The 17,973-nt window shown below is 41.7% G+C and overlaps 1 protein-coding gene across 4 annotated transcripts in view; it reads left to right on the top strand.

Annotated features, from left to right (window-relative positions):
• Positions 1-9,953: 9,953 nt before the first annotated feature.
• The window catches only part of LOC121293974 (phosphoinositide 3-kinase regulatory subunit 6-like), a 129,639-nt gene continuing 121,619 nt past the window's right edge, over positions 9,954-17,973 (top strand). For all 4 annotated transcript variants that reach the window (XR_005946661.1, XM_041217475.1, XM_041217479.1 and 1 more), the window contains exon 1: positions 9,954-10,024. The gene's annotated coding sequence lies outside the window, so the exon portion shown is untranslated. The remainder of the gene's footprint in view (positions 10,025-17,973) is intronic.

Here is a 17,973-nt window from a genome sequence, read left to right as displayed (position 1 = left end):
TGGCACAGTGGTATTGTTGCTGCACTAGTGATCCAGAGACCCAGGGTAATGCTCTGGAGACCCAGGTTTGAATCCCACCACAGCCGATGGTGGTATTTGAATTCAATAAAATGATGACTATGAAACCATTGTCGATTGTCGTAAAAACCCATCTGGTTCACTAATGTCCTTCAGGGAAGGAAATCTGCCATCCTTACCTGGTCTGGCCACACGTGACTCCAGACCCAAAGCAAAGTGGTTGCCTCTTAAATGCCCTCTGAAATGGCCTAGCAAGACATTCTGTTGTAACAAACAGCTACAAAGTCACAAAAATCGAATGAAACCGGATGGACCACCCGGCATCAACCTAGGCACCAGAAATGACAACGACAATGTCAGCCCTGTCAACCCTGCAAAGTCCTCCTTATTAACATCTGGGGGCTAGTGCCAAAATTGGGAGAGCTGTCTCACAGACTACTCAACCAACAGCCAACAGCCTGACATGATCATCCTCACCAAATCATACCTTACAGATAATGTCCCAGACACCACCATCACCATCTCTGGGTATGTCCTGTCCCACTGGTAGGACATACCCATCAGAGGTGGCGGCACAGTGGTATACAGTCGGGAGGGAGTTGCCCTGGGAGTCCTCAACATTGACACTGGACCCCATGAAGTCTCATGGCATCAGGCCAAAGATGGGCAAGGAAACCTTCAGCTGATTATCATGTACCACCCACCCTCAGCTGATGAATCAGTGCTCCTCCGTGTTGAAAATCACTTGGAGGAAGCACTGAGGGTGGCAAGGGTGCAGAATGTACTCTAGGTGGGGGACTTCAACATCCACCACCAATAGTGGCTATGTAGCACCACTACTGACAGAGCTGGCTGAGTCCTAAAGGACATAGCTGCTCGACTAGGTCTGCGGCAGGTGTTGAGGGAACCAACAAGAGGGAAAAACATATATGATCTCATCCTCACCAACCTGCCTGTCGCAGATTCATCTGTCCATGACAGTACTGGTAGGATTGACCACCATACAGCCGTTATGGAAATGAATCCTGCCTTCACGTTGAGGGTACCCTCCATCCAAGATTGTGTGGCACTAACACAGTGCTAAATGGGATCGATTTCAAACAGATCTAGCAACCCAAGACTAAGCATCCATGAGGCGCTGTGGGCTATCAGCAGCAGCAGGATTGTACTCAATCACAATCTGTAACCTCATAGCCCAGAATATCCCCCCTATCTACCATTACCATCCAGTCAGGGAATCAACCCTGGTTCAATGAAAAGTGCAGGAGGGCATGCCAGGAGCAGCATCAGGCACACCTAAAAATGAGGTTTCAATCTGGTGAAGCTATAACACAGGACTACTTACTCACCAAACAGCATAAGCAGCAAGTGATAGATAGAGCTAAGCGATCCAACAATCAACGGATCAGATCTAAGCTCTGTAATCCCGCCACCTCCAGTCATGAATGATGGTGAACAATTAAACAACTCACTGGAGGAAGAGGCTCCACAATTATCTCTATCCTCAATAATGGAAGAGCCCAGCACATCAGTGCAAAAGATAAGGCTGAAGCATTTGCTACAATCTTCAGGCAGAAGTGCTCAGTGGATGATCCATCTCAGCCTCCTCTGGAAGTCCCCAGCATCACAGATGCCAGTCTTCAGCCAATTCAATTCACTCCACATGATTATCAAGAAAGGGCTGAAGGCACTGGATACTGCAAAGGCTATGGCCCTGACAATATTCCTGAAATAGTACTGAAGACTTGTGCTCCAGAACTTGCCGCGCCCCTAGACAAGCTGTTCCAGTACAGCTACAAAACTGGCATCCACCCAGCAATATAGAAAATTGCCCAGGTATGTCCTGTACAGAAAAAGCAGGACAAACCCAACCCGGTCAGTCTACTCTTCATCATTAGTAAAGTAATGGAAGGGGTCATCAACAGTGCTATCAAATGGCACTTACTTAGCAATAACCTGCTCACTGACACCCAGTTTCGGTTCTGCCAGGGCCACTCAGCTCCTGACCTCATTACAGACTTTATTCAAATATGGACAAAATATCTGAAATCCCTAAGTAAGGTGAGAGTGAGAGCCCTTGACATCAAGGCAGCATTTGACAGTGTGTGGCATCAAGTAGTCCTAGCAAAACTGGAGTCAATGGGAATCAGGGGAAAAACTTTCCACTGGCTGGAGTCATAGCTAGCACAACGGAAGATGGTTGTGGTTGTTGAAGGTCAGTCACCTCAGCTCCAGGACATCACTGCAAGAATTCCCCAGAGTAGCTTCCTCGGCCCAACCGTCTTCAACTGCTTCATCAATGACATTCCTTCCATCATAAGGTCAGAAGTCTGGATGCTCGCTGATAATTGCACAATGTTCAGCATTTGCGACTCCTCAGATACAGAAGCAGTCCATGTGCAAATGCAGCAAGACCTGGACAATATCCAGGCTTGGGCTGACAAGTGGCAAGTAACATTCGCACCACACAAAAGTCAGGCAATGACCATCTTCAACAAGAGAGAATCCAACCATCACCCCTTGATGTTCAATGGAATTACCATCACTGAATCCCCCACTCTCAACATCCTGGGGGTTACCATTGACCTGAAACTGAACTGGACTAGCCATATAAATACTATGGCTACAAGAGCAGGTCAGAGGCTAGGGATCATGTGACGAGTAACCCACCTCCTGATTCTGTCTGTCCACCATCTACAAGGCACAAGTCAGGAGTGTGATGGAATATTCCCCATTTGCCTGGATGAGTGTAGCTCCCACAACACCCAAAAGCTTGACACCATCCAGGAAAAGCAGCCCATTTGATTGGCACCACATCCACAAACATTCACTTCCTCCACCACTGATGCATAGTAGCAGCAGTGTGCACCATCTACAAGATGCACTGCAGGAATTCACCAAGGCTCCTTTGACAGCTCCTTCCAAATGCACGACCACTACAATCTAGAAGGACAAGGGCAGCAGATAGATGATAACACCACCACCTGGAAGTTCCCCTCCAAGTCACTCACCATCCTGACTTGGAAATATATCGCTGTTCCTTCACTGTCGCTGGGTCAAAATCCTGGAACTCACTCCCTAGCAGCACTGTGGGTGTACCTACACCACATGGACTGCTGCGGTTCAAGAAGGCAGCTCACCACCACCATCTCAAGGGCAACTAGGGATGGGCAATAAATGCTGGCCCAGCCAGTGAAACCCACATCCCATGAATGAATAAAAATAAATAAGGATGCCTGGCATGGTGGGTGGCGAGTAGAGCCCTGGACAGGACTAGGATGCAAACTCCAGAGAAGATGAGGCCAGATGTGGATGTCAGGGTGTGTGAGATTGAGTGGTGATGTCCCTTGAGGTGACAGCAAGTGAGATCCTTTTGCAGAAAATAAAAGATCATGGTGTATGGGGTAGCATATTGGCATGGAAAGAAGATTGGCTAGCTAACAGGAAGCAGAGAGTTGGCATAAATATATCTTTTCCTGGTTGGAAGGATGTGACAAGTGGTGTGCCACAGAGATGAGTGCTGGGGCCTCAACTTTTTATGATTTATATAAATGACTTGGATGAAGGGACTGAAGGAATGGTGGCTAAATTTGCTGATGACACAAAAATAGCTAGGAACGTAAATTGTGAAGAGGATGTAAGGAGGATACAAAGTGACATAGGTAGCTTAAGTGAGTAGGCAAAGATCTGGCAAATGGAATATAATGTGGGCGAATGTGAAATTGTTCATTTTGGAAGGAAGAATAGAAAAGAAGCTTATTATCTAAATAGTGAGAGAGTGCAGAGCTCTGAGATTCAGAGGGATCTGGGTGTCCTAGTTCATGAATCACAAAAGGTTAGTATGCTGGTAAGGTAGGTAAAAGCAATAGAATGTTATCAGTTATTGTGGGGGGAATTGATTACAAAAGTAGGGAGGTTATACTTCAGGGCTTTGGTGAGACCACATCTGGAGTATTGTGTACAATACTGGCCTCCTTAATTAAAGAAAGATATAAATGCATTAGAAGCAATTCAGATAAGGTTTACTAGATCAATACCAGGAATGGGCAGGTTGTCTTATGAGGAAAGGCTGCACAGGTTAGGCTTGCATCCATTGGAATATAGAAGAGTAAGAGGCAATTTAATTGAAACCTTTGAGATCCCTAAGGGGTCTTGACAGGGTGACTGTGGAGAGGATGTTTCCTCTTGTGGGAGAGTCTAGAATGAGGGGTCGCTGTTTAAAAATAAGGGGTTGCTCATTTAAGACAGAGATAAGGAGACAATTTTTTCTCTCAGAGGGCTGTGTGTCTTTGGAAATCTTCTTCAAAAGGTGGTGGAAGCAAAGTCTTTGTATATTTTTAAGGCAGAACTAGATAGATTCTTGATTAACAAGGGAGTGAAAGTATGTTGGGAGTAGGCAGGAATGTGGGATTGAGGTTACATTCAGATCAACCATGATCTTGTTGAATGGTGGAGCAGGCTCGAGGAGCTGAGTGGCCTACCCCTGCTCCTAATTCCTATGTTTGTATGGACTTGAGAGTGTGTGAGTTGAGAATGATGAGATGGCTGACCTATCCTGGCAGAACGGATGAGATCATTTATCCCCTTCCTGCACTGTGTGGCTGACCTTTCTGCAGGGCATTTGCACTGACCACTGCTGTGATTGCCTCCCAAGCCAGATTGGTCACCTGGCGGAAGGCCTGAGGCCAGATCGGGGTAAAGGACATCGTGGCGGGCCTCGACTGCGTTCAACAGGCGCCCCAGTGAGGCGTCACTGAATTTGGATGCAGCATGCTTTCTGCCTTTGGGAGCCACGTCTTCATTGGAGCTGCTGCAGAGAGTGTGACCTGCTGTGCAGGGGCCCTGTTTAAATATGGCACCCAGAGTTAGGGAGCGCTAAAGTCATGGTGGGGTGGGCAAATCAGATGCTGTCTGCCAGTGGAACAGGGCGTTCCCTGTGGATGAATAATTCATCAGCTGCGATGTGGACGATTCACCGCAGGATATTGTGGCCAGCGGGCGGAACACTGTTTTTCCCACCCGCTAATGGACTTTGCACATTTCAGGAACAATTCCAGCCATTACCTTATGAGCCCAGCTTGACTGTACTTCAACATAATTGATGACAATGCAAAGTACCCAATAGCATCATATACTGTTAGATATATGTGTATTTTTCCTTATACCAGCTGAACAGCATAATTTAATTTCAAAGTACAAATAGGGATTTCTGAATGAAGAATTATTTCAGCAATGAACAAAGTCACAAGCTAGACCTAAGTGGGGAAGATCAGTCAGTCTGTTTCAACTCATCCATCCATCTCATCCCTACACTCCCTCTCAGCATGATATCCAAATATTTCTTTAATGATTTTTGTCTCAGCTGCTCTACTCTGAAGTCCAATCCATATTTTACTCAATGTTTGTGCAAAGCTTCATGATATTCATCCTAAATTTTCCATTTTACTCCTTTGAACCTACTCTCTTGTTTATTTCATACTGCTATTGTTTATTTTCAAATTTACCTTTTCCCATCTTGTATTTGATACTTATGAGTTTTATCTCACTCGCTTTTTTGGCAAGTCCTGAAAAGGCTCAACACCCCCCCCACCCCCACTTTTGTTGCCACAGTCTCCACTAAAACCAGTACTCTCTCACTCTAGCTGTTTCCCTGATACGATCCTCATCTCTTGTCCCTTAAGTACAAGGAACACAGGCTTAAATGAATAAGATGACAACTGGTTTAGCCATTCATTGCCAGATCTGAATGGATCACATAAGGTGCTATCAGGTCTTGCTCTTGTCTGTCTGCTCACCATGTCAGATTCATTCAAATTACAAAGATAACCCCTGGCATATTTGACTCTGTTGCAAGCTGCCTTCTCCAACCCCTCTCCCCTCTCCTTCACTCACACCTCCAAAAAGAGATGCATAGGTCTACATATCAGGAAAAGATTGACAGAATGAGTTTTTTTCTTTTGGAAAAGGGAGGCTGAGGGGCGACCTAATAACGGCCTTTAAAATTATGAAAGGTTTTGTTACAGTGGATAGGAAAAGAATGTTTCCTCTCATGGGGAAGAACGAAACTAGAAGCTGAGATTGACACAAAGAAATCCAATAATGTTTTTTAATTCATTCATGGGATGTGGGTGTCGCTGGCTGGGCCAGCATTTATTTCCCATCTCTAATTGCCCTTGAGAAGGTGGTGGTGAGCTGCCGTCTTGAACCGATGCAGTCCATGTGGTGTAAGAACGTACACCCACAGTGCTGTTAGGGAGGGAGTTCCAGGATTTTGACCCAGCGAAAGTGAAGGGAATATATTTCCAAGTCCGGATGGTGAGTGATTTGAAGGGAAACTTGCAGAATTCATAAAAAACTTATTTAGTCAAAGAGTGGTAAAAATGTGGAACTTGCTACCACAGGGATTTGTTGAACCAAATAGAATAGGTGCATGTAAGAGGAAGCTAGATAAGTATGTGAGAAGGAGGCTCTGAACAGAATTTCAGGGAAGTCTTAGTTATATTTTTGTTTCAAGTTGCTATGGGTTCAATAGTTTAAGAATGCAGATAGGATTTCACAAGATGGCTTAAATTGAATTCGGTGGCACATTACTCATCTTACATATTCAGAGGCAGTGACTGTGGAACCTTGGGCAACTTCCTTTAACCAAGAACATAAAAAGAATTTCAAAATACTATGCTATAAACTATCCATTTATTTGCAATATATTTGAAATTAATTCATTTGTGTGTTTAAAAGTCACTTTACGAATTCTATATTTCTGGGAATGGCCTGTGATGTGAATAGCTTATCAAAATCTGACAGGAAAGCTTTACAGAAACTTGATACTGTCTCCATAATTTAATTGGCAATAGAATGATTGAATTTTACAGTAACAGTCATCATTCATGTCCTGGCTCTCAGAAAGAGGTATCCCCTTAATCCAAATTCCTTGCCTTTTCTCATTGCCTTTTCAATTTATCTTTTTCAAATGTTTATCCACTTTTCTTCTGCCATTGTCTCTGGCAAGATCCAAAGAACTCCATACATTAAAAGATCTTCCTTTAGTCTTTTGGTCATGATTTTAGATTTTTCCTGACGTTACTGATTCACTGACAAGTTTGAAATCAGTAGCTGCTATAAGGTTCTAGCCAAGCAGTGCTTTGTTTAGAAATTTTAACATGCAGATTTAGTTCAGCCCAAATTTACTTAATACTGCATTATAAATACATTGTCGGAGGTGTTTACACTACAATTTTGGTAGCATTGTAATGCACCTTCTCTTTGCTGTGAGCTAAAGCTTCAGCATAATTCCTAAATCCAACACTTAAAAGAACTCATAAAAGAAGTGGTGTCAGTCTCACACTGCAGTTTATGCCTGAGAGTGGTATATGCATTTACATAGACCTCCTGCATAAGATTCAGCTTAAAACCTATCTCTTTTAACAAGCTTGTGGTTCAACCATGTCAGCATCACACTAAGTACAGCGAACTTTGTAATTTATATTCCTGACATAGTTGGCAAGCTTTGGACCTGTTAATTTTTTTCAATTTATCTATCAATTTGTCCATCAATCAGTAGGTGGGCATCATTGTATATAAAAAGAAACTCTATGCATTTTGGTGACTTTGAAAACAATCTTAAGGCAAAACCCAGCTGAAATATTGGATAAAAGCCAATGAATTTCAGTGAGCTCTAATTTGGGCTTCAGTTCCACTCTCTTCATTTGACTAACAACCTCCACCAAGTGTAAGGAATCCTTCAGTGTTGATCATTCTGACATCTTGGAGAAATCATTAATTGAAAAACAGAACATTGTGGATGCTGGAAATCTGAAATAAAACAGCAAATGCTGGAAATACTCAACAGGTCAGGCAGCATCTGCAGTGAGAGAAACAGTTAACATTTCAGGTCGATGACATCTTTCATTGAACAATTTCTCCTTTAATTCATCTCATTTCCTCCACATAAAAGATGTTGCTATGGGTATCCATAAGGGTCCTAGCTATGCCTGCCTTTTTATGGTATATATGGAACATTACTTGTTCCAGTCCTACTTGGGCCACCTCCCTCAGCTCTTTCTCTAGAACATTACCGCTATATCCTGCTCTCATCATGAATTGGAAAACATCATCAACTTTGTTTCTAATTTACACCCTTCTCTCAGTTTCACGTGGTCTTTCTCTGACACTTCCCTTCCCTTCATTGACTTCTCTCTCTCAACTTCTGGCAATAGACTATGAACTAGTACTCACAATACCCAGTGACCCTCACAGCTACTTCAACTACACTTTCTCACATTGTAGTCATAGCCATAGAGTCATAGAGATCTACAGCACAGAAAAAGGCCCTTCGGACCATTGGGTCTGCGCTGGTCAAACAAGTACCTAACTATTCTAATCCCATTTTCCAGCACTAGGCCCATAGCCTTGTATCTCATGGCATTGCAAGTGCACATCCAAATACTTCTTAAATGTTATGAGGGTTTCTGCCTCTACCACCCTTTCAGGCAGTGATAACAGATTCCCACCACCCTCTGGGTGAAAAAATTCTTCCTCACCTCCCCTCTAAACCTCCTGCCCCTTACCTTAAATCTATGCTCCTTGGCTATTGATCCCTCCACCAATAATTCCATTCTCTCAGTCCCTCCATCTCCATCGCATCTATTCTGATGATGCAACCTTCCACACCAGCATTTCTGAGATGTCTTTTTTTCTCAATCAAGGATTCCCCCACCATGGTTGACTGGCCTTCTACTATGTCCACCACATTTCCCACACTTCTTTTCTCATCCCTTCCCCTCCCTCCCAGAACCAGGGTTGCCCTTGTCCTCATCTCTACTCCATCAGCCATCATATTGAATGGATCTTTTTCCACCATTTCCACCACGTCCAGCATGATGACACAACCAAACACATCTTCCCCTCTCTTCCCCTGTAAGCTATTGAAAGGACTGTTCGCTCTGTGATATCCTGGTCCACTCCTCAATCACCCACAACACAGTATACCCCTGCCCACAGCACCTTTCTATACAAATATTTACTTCCTCTCTCCTCACCATCCAAGGCCCTAACCGCTCCTTCCAGATAAAGCAGCGATTTATGTGTACTTTTTTCAGTTTATTCTACTGTATCTGCTGCTCACAATGTGGTTGTCTCTACACTGAGCAGACCAAACGCAGATTAAGTGATCAATTTGCGGAACACTTCCATTCAGTCTGCAATCATGATGCTTTTTCATCCTCCACCTTACTCTCACACTGACATCTCTGTCCTTGGCCTGCTACAATGTTTTCAGTGAAACTCAACGTAAGCTTGAAGCACAGCACCTCATCTTTCAATTAAGCACTTTACAGTCTTCTGGACTCAACATTGGGTGTAACAATTTCAGACCATAATGTTTCTAGCTTTTCTTTGCATGTTTTGGTTTTTCTCTTAATTTTGCTTTCAGACAGCAGCTCACTTTCTCGAGACATAACTTTTGTCTTTGTTTCTTTCCTTGCACCATGCATCACCAGTTGGCCTTTTAAAACTAACTCTTGTCATTCAATCTCTCCTGCCGTCTTGTTCCACCCACCCCTTGTGCAAATCCTATTCCACCTCTAACTTTTCGCAGTTCTGATGAAAGGTCATCGACCTGAAACGACAACTCTATTTCTCTCTCCACAGGATGCTGCCTGAGCTGCTGAGTATTTGCAGGATCATTGGCTGTTTGTTCCAAATCATTAATTTTCTGGGTTTAACATTACACATGAAGCTGTACAAAAACATGAACTGAAGTTCACTCTGGTATTTTTTTCTAAACGTACTTCCTGAAATGAGGTTGAATGACGCCAAGTTAAACCAATGAAAAGTTTAGCTTGGATTTTTATTCCAATCACCAGTTAGCTCAGCGTGTAGGCGGGGCTCTCTCTTGGGTTTAGGATCTGAATTCGAATCACTTTGGAACTCGCTCTGTTAGTCCGTCACAGTCATAGCTGGGATTGGGAACTGTGAACTAATTCCGGCTGACGACAGATTTGAACGGGTGAGTCCTACACAATTTATATTCTTTTTCTGTTTTTATTCAAACTTATGTTTGATGTGAAACTATTATTTCGACTTTCTCCTTTCTGCTGGTCATCTGTTTTGTCTTTGCTTTAGTAATTTTTCTAAGGTTGTAATTCATTGTGAAATATTTACTTGGGATAGATGCAAAGATGCACAAAACAGAACGACAATAAAGAAGTGTACACACAATGAACCGAGGAAGAGATGGGAATATTTTCGGACTGCTGATGTTTCCCGGCACTGTCTGTCGCAGCAGATGCTGGTATCGGAAATGTTATAGCAATGAAATGGTGTTATAAGTAACCACTCAGGTCTCTCTCTCTCTCTCTCTCAGTGCTAAACCAATGCCAATTTCCCACTCAGACTTCGCGTGCATTGTGCATCGGGGATGGAAGAGCGAAAAGCAGCTAAAAATATCTGCATTTTTCAAATTGAACTGCTTGGAATTCAGACAGATGTGTTACAATTGCAGAAGCAGAAGTTTGTTTTCTTTAAAGTTATCGCCTTTTTTCATGAGGACTATGTTTTTCTATTTGTGACTGTCCAAAAATTCGCGATGAATAGACATCTTGCAGCGATCGCAAAGCAGCAATCCTGTGGGATCTAGGTTGCACTTTGAACTCGGAGAGAATCTTGATTACTTTGCATGTTAATCTGAGATAAAGTTATATCCTTGAAATCAGTACAACCTCCCCATTGCCTAGTGTGTTGGCATTGGTCTGAAATCTGGCTCCCGTTCCGAGTTAGCTCAGATGGAGGAAATTAAAGTTGCTGCACTTGGTCTCAACATCCTTGGGCTAGGACGGGGAAACTTGACGAAGGGACAGGAGTAAACCATTTAGCCCCTCCAGCCTGCTCTGCCATTCAAGGAGATCATGACTAATCCATCTAACTCGATATGCTCACCTTTGATATATGCCTTTGGTTAACAAAAATCGTAAATTTTTAAAATTAACAATTGATCTTGTCAATTGCCACTTGCAGATGAGACTTCCAAACTTTTTTCACAATTGTCTAGAAATATTTTTTGACTTCACTCCTGAAAGATTTGGCTTCAATTTTTAGGCTGTGCCCCTAGTCTTAGACTACCCAACAGTAGAAATAGTTTCTCTAACTATCCAATCTGTTCCCTTCAATATCCTGAAAACTTCCATCAAGTCACCCCTTAACCTTCTAAATTTCAAGAAATATTAACCCAGTTTGTGTAACTTCTTCTCATAGTTTAACCCTTGCTGCCAAGGTATCATTCTGGTAAACCTACACTGTACTCGCTTCAAGGCCAATACATCCTTTGTAAAGTGTGGTGCCTAGAACTGCTCAGGGTACCCCAGGTGTGATCAAACCAGGGCTCAGTATAGCTGAGACATGACTTCTACTTCCTTGTATTCCAATTCTCTACATATATTGGCTAGCATTGAATGAGTATTTTTTATTATTATTTTCTACACCTCATGACGTTTTAATGTTTTACATACCTGAATCCCCTACTCTCTTTGAACATTCACTGTTTCTAGCTTTTCACCATTTATAAAGCACCCAAAGTGGACACCCTCACACATGTCTACATTAAAATTCATTTGCTACAATTTTGCCCATTCACTTAATTGATTAATATCTCTGTTTCAATGCACACTGTTTACATGTTTCAATGCACACTGTTTACATTGTCGCCTAGTTTTGTATCACCATCAAGTTTAGATAGGTGGCCTTCTATCCCATCATCTGTCATTAATAAATACAGTGAATAGTTGAGGACACAACACAGATTCTTGCGGGACACCACTAGTCACACCTTGCCCATTATCTCTACTCTCTGTTTCCTGTTTAGCCAGTTTCCTAATCAGGACTTAATTTGCCCTCAATTACATCCCGTGAGCTTTAGCTAACAGGCTCTTATGCGGAATTTTATCAAATACCTTCTGGTGGTCCACGTAAAAAAATCCATAAACATTGCCATGCTCACTCTAAATCAGGTTTGCATGACCTACCCTTTCTAAATCTATTCAGGTGTATTTAAAAGAGAATGGACATGCTTGGAATTCATGGATCTCCATTTGAGCATTGTCTGCCAACCTTCATCTCTAACTTCGATTACCAGAAAAATATATATAACTTACTTGTTTTTTTTGAAGAAAGGCCTAATGACAGCAGAAATCGTAATGCTGCTACTGGGTCAAAGCAAAACTATAATGAGATAACTCCAATACTAGCTGATACGGACAACTCTATAACAGTGGTGCACTGAGAATCTCAGCAAAGGTGCATTATAAGGCATTATAATTAGCATTCTGGTTATCTTTGGAGGCAACTTAATTCTATTTTGGGGCTGTTACTGTTGTTTATTGGGGCTGTTAATGTTGTTTTATTGATTGGGATTTCACACAGCAGTGGTTGATATATGAGAACATCTGTACTGAAAGATTAATAATTGTAATCTGCCCACAGCGAGTTTATTGAGTGATAATCTTAGCTACCCTTAAAGGTTATATATATATATATATATATATACAGTTTTTCTTTAGCACCGCTGAAGTAAAATGATAGAAAACTCTGATGTACCAAGCCACAAAGCATGGAAATTCCCTCCCTAAACCTTTCTGTCTCTTTAACTTGCTTTCTTTTTTAAAGACGCTTCCTATCTACCCCTTTGACAGAGCTTTTGGACATCTGTCCCAATATTTCCTTATGTTTTATAATCTGCCTTGGATGTTTCATCAGCTTAAAGGCACTATATAAATGCAAGTTGTTATTGTTGTTTTTGATTTTGAGATGTAAATGAGATCTGGTTCTAACTTTCAAAAGATAGTAACTCTGCTTGTTCCCCAAATAATTTCAAAGTTGAAATTTACTGAGGGAAAATAATCATTATATATTTCTCCATATACTTAGATGAAGAAGTCATTTTGGAACTTTTGATCTCATTACCACCCATTCATAATTCTGAAATATAAGACAAATTTTATAATATTGTAATAAAAGTAAAATATTGCAGGTGCTGGAAATCTGAAATAAAACAGGAAATGCTAGAAAATCTCAGCAGGTCTGGCAGCATCTGTAGTGAGAGAAACAGAGTTAATGTTTCAAGTCCGTATGATTCTTCTTCTGATAATCTTAAATTGGTTTCCATACCGTACCTGGATTATTGCAATGGCATGTAGCGGTAACGCAGAGGAAGATAAGTTGAAAACCATGCCGATTTACTTTCAATAAAATCCTTCAAAATGTTGTAATTCCACTGCCATGACAGTTCCTCATCTGTCTCACCAGACATAGTTAAACATACACTTCAATAATATAATAAAACATTTAAACAAATTAATCATCTGAAAAATAGTATAACTTGCACTGTTCCTATTGACTGCTCCAAATATTTTCCAATGTATGGAATCAAAGCATTTTGTCAGGATCGTCAGTATCTCCAGCATTAGCCACACATAAGTCTTCACCTCCCTGGCATATATAATGAATCTTTAATATATTAAAACACATATCTGTGCACACCTCCTATCAACATTGTAAATTCCCACGTCCACATTTCTGATGGAAACTGCCTGTATGATTTGCCATGCTGTAATTATATGCTTCTACCATGGGGAACATTATATGACTTTAAAGTGGAGAAAGAATTATGTCTGCATGTCCTGATAGAATTATCCTCTGGCCTCTAGTCTTGCTTCACCTGAATTCCAAACTTGGTTTTGACTTCCCATTTTGCAATATCATGGGATGTTGACTGATAATATATTGAAAAGTTGCCTATAGCTCACACTTAAGTCCCTGTGACATGATTATATGTCAGGACTACTTTTTATATACTTACTCCTGGCTGATTCTTCCTTTGTGGTCTCTGGTCTACCTGTTGTTCCATCTCCCAATGTGAACTGCTTTTGTAAAATTAATTAGTATTTCATACCTTACCTGCATAATAGCATCTGGTAGGCAGGAAAGAATCCGACATACCCACAGAATGAAAAGCATGCTATCATTTGTTTTCAACAATCAGATGGTCGGCTTGCAGCTTCCTGGTAAGGAACAGCATTTAAAATCAGTTTTTTGTTTCTCCACTGGCCTTGCTCCCGGTTCTCACCTTTCATTGCTGTCCAGCTCAGGGTTCCTGACTATTAGCATGTTGGGAACTCCATTTAAAATGCTTTTCATTAGCTTGCTTAGCAGTTGCATACAGTGCTTCCATTTTTTTAAAGCCCTGAGCCAGCCTCGTATCAGGAAGAGCATTACATTTTAAAAATTTCAGCTATTAGATACCTACAGGTTCCTGGTCTCAACAGTTTTTATATTTCATTGTTGTCTTTTTGATACCTTCTTTGAGTTCTATAAACATTACAACTTTGACGAACAAAGAAAGACCTAAGTCACATAGCACTCTCTTTAATTTTGTTTTAAGTCCTACTTCCCATTCTTATTTGTGGTATTTAAGCACTGTTCTGTGGTATATATTTTTTAAAGTCCAACTTCCCAATTTCCTCTTTATTTCCAAGTGCTGTCCAGCCGCAGACCATAACCACCTCCATCCCAGCACCAGTAACCCTCTTTCTCCCTATTCAGCCTCCATATATTGACTTTTCACACATATGTACTTCAAGCCAGGCACTAAATTCCATAACTACTAGCTGCAAACTATTCATTCCTTCCAAAACGCAGCCCAGGTACCAGACTCTTTACTCCCTCCTGACTTGAACCTCAGATACTTTCTCAACTACATATGTTCTGGTGGTTGGCAGACAGCTCCTTCCAGCCCAACCCTGGTACATACTTATGATCTAGTACTTATTGGTAGCCATTTTGTTGCCTATCCTTTGGCTTTAAAAAAAGAGAGGGATAACTTGCATCAGTAATGAAACACATGAGAACATTACATGAAATTTGAAGGTGCACAGAAACGAATGCGTTGTCGGAGTCAAGAGTCGGGGTATAAGCACTGTTGAAGGGGGTATATTGGTTGTTGCTGAGTTTTGGGTGATGTACTATGAGTCTTTCATTTATACAATTGGGGAGTTCTGGCAGTATACCCAAGATTTCACTCCGGATGGCAAAACCAACTCAGTGGACACAAGGATCACTGTCTTTTCCCTTTCCTTTCCAGTCGAATGTGTAACCCCTACTTGTTCCTTCAGCTGCCCCTCACCAGGAAGGCAGGTCCCACTGAGGGCCGTGATGTCAATTTGGAGTCCTGATAGCTCTTGTGATATGATTCCAGTTCTTCTTTATGGACTGTCACTCTTGAGATTATCCATGAATGTTCAAACATTCCAAGTTGCAAAATTTAAAGTTTTCTTTCTTTGACCACAAAGGTGGTTCCCCAGCCAGGAGAAAACAGGCACTTTTTCTAGCCCCTTTCATTTCTGGGGTGAGCAGAGGATATCCTGAAGAGGAGTGCTTAGTCACAGATGCTGCTGCTGCCCACACGGGTCACAACACAAGTGACCAAAGACCTTCAGGCGTCTGTTGCCTGTGTGCAGATTCTTGACTGGGGGCTCTCAGGTTCACAGCCCTGTTCCCATGGGCAATTCCCCATCATCACAAGACTCGCAAATGGACTTTGTTAAACATCGGCACCTTGTCCACATGATCTTGATGGGTTGGTGATAAGATTTTGGTGATGTGTCTACAGTTCCAACACATGGCATATTTTTCATATATATTCTTCAAATATCATAATTACTTATAAAAGCTTACAATGTCTTGGCTTTCCTTTCCATTAACAATTTCTAGACTATCAACATGGGGTTGGTGTGTTGCCCGAATTGCACATTTTACATATTGCAGTGGACATGCATATTACAATGTCACAAAAACTGCTATACAACACCGTGGCCAACTTTTCTAATCGACAACACTGACCCCAATACATAATCCATTCAGTACCAGACTTGAAAATACATTAGTACAGCTGTAATAGCACTTGTGCTAAATCACTAGTACTAAACATTCTCCTCTGGATACTGTACTAGTTGACAATGACAGGAATCACCTTTGTGCTGCAGCCTTCCTCCTTCCACCTTCCCAGCTGGTGAGACGCACAGTGATCCTTTGCCTGTTCTGCCATTGAACAGCTTTTGGACGGCATATTGTCTGGCATCACCCCACAGCCTTGCTGCCATGGTTGGCGCTACCAGAAGTAAGGAGATGGTATCGCTCACAAGACTCTCCACCACTTCAAAGTGGGGATCACGGAGACAACATAAAAGAGCACAACAGGGGTGATGAGAAACTTACAGGAATAATGATAGAAAAAAACATTAGAACACAAACTGAAATAGCAGGAAGAAAAGTACTTGATGCAAATGAACAGAGGAAGGGAAAGGCACGCTGTCATGGGAGAAGAGGACCAGAGAGAAACAGACTGGGAAGGAAGTTTGAAATCAGATGTTTTGTAGTATGAGTGCACCTTGGAAAGAAGGTGAGGAAGAAAAAGATAGGAAAAGGGAACCAGCATTTGTAATTAAGAAGCAGGCAGGCAGGATAACAGCTGACAGAGGTTAAGATTACAAGATTACAGCCTAGTAATTATAATACTAAGCTTGCAGTCTTGAGGGCATAAATTTCAACCACACCACAAAAGCATTTTCAATAAATCTCTGCCCAGGTTAAATAGGGTTTTGTCACTCGACTGGTATTCCAGAAACCTACATGTGACTCCAGACCCACAGCAATGTTGTTGACTCTTAACTGCACCCTGAACATGGGCAATAAATGCTGGCTTAGCCAGTGATGCCCACATCCCATGAATGAATAAAAAAAAACTCCAAAAAAGAAACATTAAACACTGCTGGACTTGTGGGGAATCCATATCACCACTACTTAGGTGACTCCTCACTATGCAGTTGGCTCAGTGGGTAATAAATACTGCCTTACCAGCATCACCCATTTCTCAAGAATGAATAAAAACCACTTTTAACAGGAGCTGAGAGATTTAGATATTCCAAGAAAATTGGTAGATTGTATGTGGGTTATAGCCACGTGGAACAAAATGCTCTCTGGGGAGTTGCAAAGCACCAGGAGCAAATGAGTGCTTGTGATGAGCAATACGTTGACTGGGGGTCAACAGATATATCTATGGACATAAGTCAGAGTCCAGAATAATAGGTGGGCTTTGTGGTGCCATAGTGACGTACCTTTTGCATTGTTGGGATGAGGAGCAATTAGTTCTTGTTATTGCACCTAGTAGTGTTAGGATTTTTTTGTAGGCATTTTATGCAGGCAATGTGTAATGTGCAATGATCATTAAGAAGGAACCATATGTCAAGAGCTCAAGTGCCGTATGATAAGTCAGACAAGCAGTGGAATACTGTGGATCTAAACAGATGATTGGAAGAATGGTGTAGGAGGGAAGGTTTCAGGTTTGTGAGGTACTGTGAGTAGTATTGGAATTGAAAGGAAACACTCTACTCAAACTGAACCACTGCTGAGAAAAGTAGGAATGGGCAATCAATGCTACACCCATATTCAAGAACAAATTTAAAGAGAAAACAAGGAAGAACAGACTTGAGTTTATACAGTATCTTTCATGATCACAGTATGTTTCAAAGCATTTCAGAGCCAATTAATTATTTTTGAAGTGTGGTCTCCGTTATAATGTAGAGAAACATGGCCAGTATTCAAACAGTAAATTTGCAAACAGTAAACAGTAAGATCCCACAGAAAGAAGTGTAATAAATTACCAGACAATCTACATATTTGAAGGGCACTGGGGCCTGTTTCTTTGAAACGTGTCCAGGGATTATTTACTCCGACTTGAGATTGAAGGCATAATCTCAGTTCAATTTCTCATCTGAAACATGGCACCACTGACAGTGCACCATTCCCACAGTACTGCACCTGACGTGTTGGCCTAGGTTCTGTGTTCAATTTCCCCTCTGGAGTGGTGCTTGAATACATAACCTCCTCACTCAGAGGTAGGATCGTTAT

This window comes from Carcharodon carcharias, chromosome 22 (genome assembly GCF_017639515.1).
Source record: "Carcharodon carcharias isolate sCarCar2 chromosome 22, sCarCar2.pri, whole genome shotgun sequence".
In the NCBI taxonomy this organism is placed as follows: domain Eukaryota; kingdom Metazoa; phylum Chordata; class Chondrichthyes; order Lamniformes; family Lamnidae; genus Carcharodon; species Carcharodon carcharias.
Note: the sequence above shows the minus strand (reverse complement) of the source record. Positions and strands in the feature narration are given on the sequence as shown.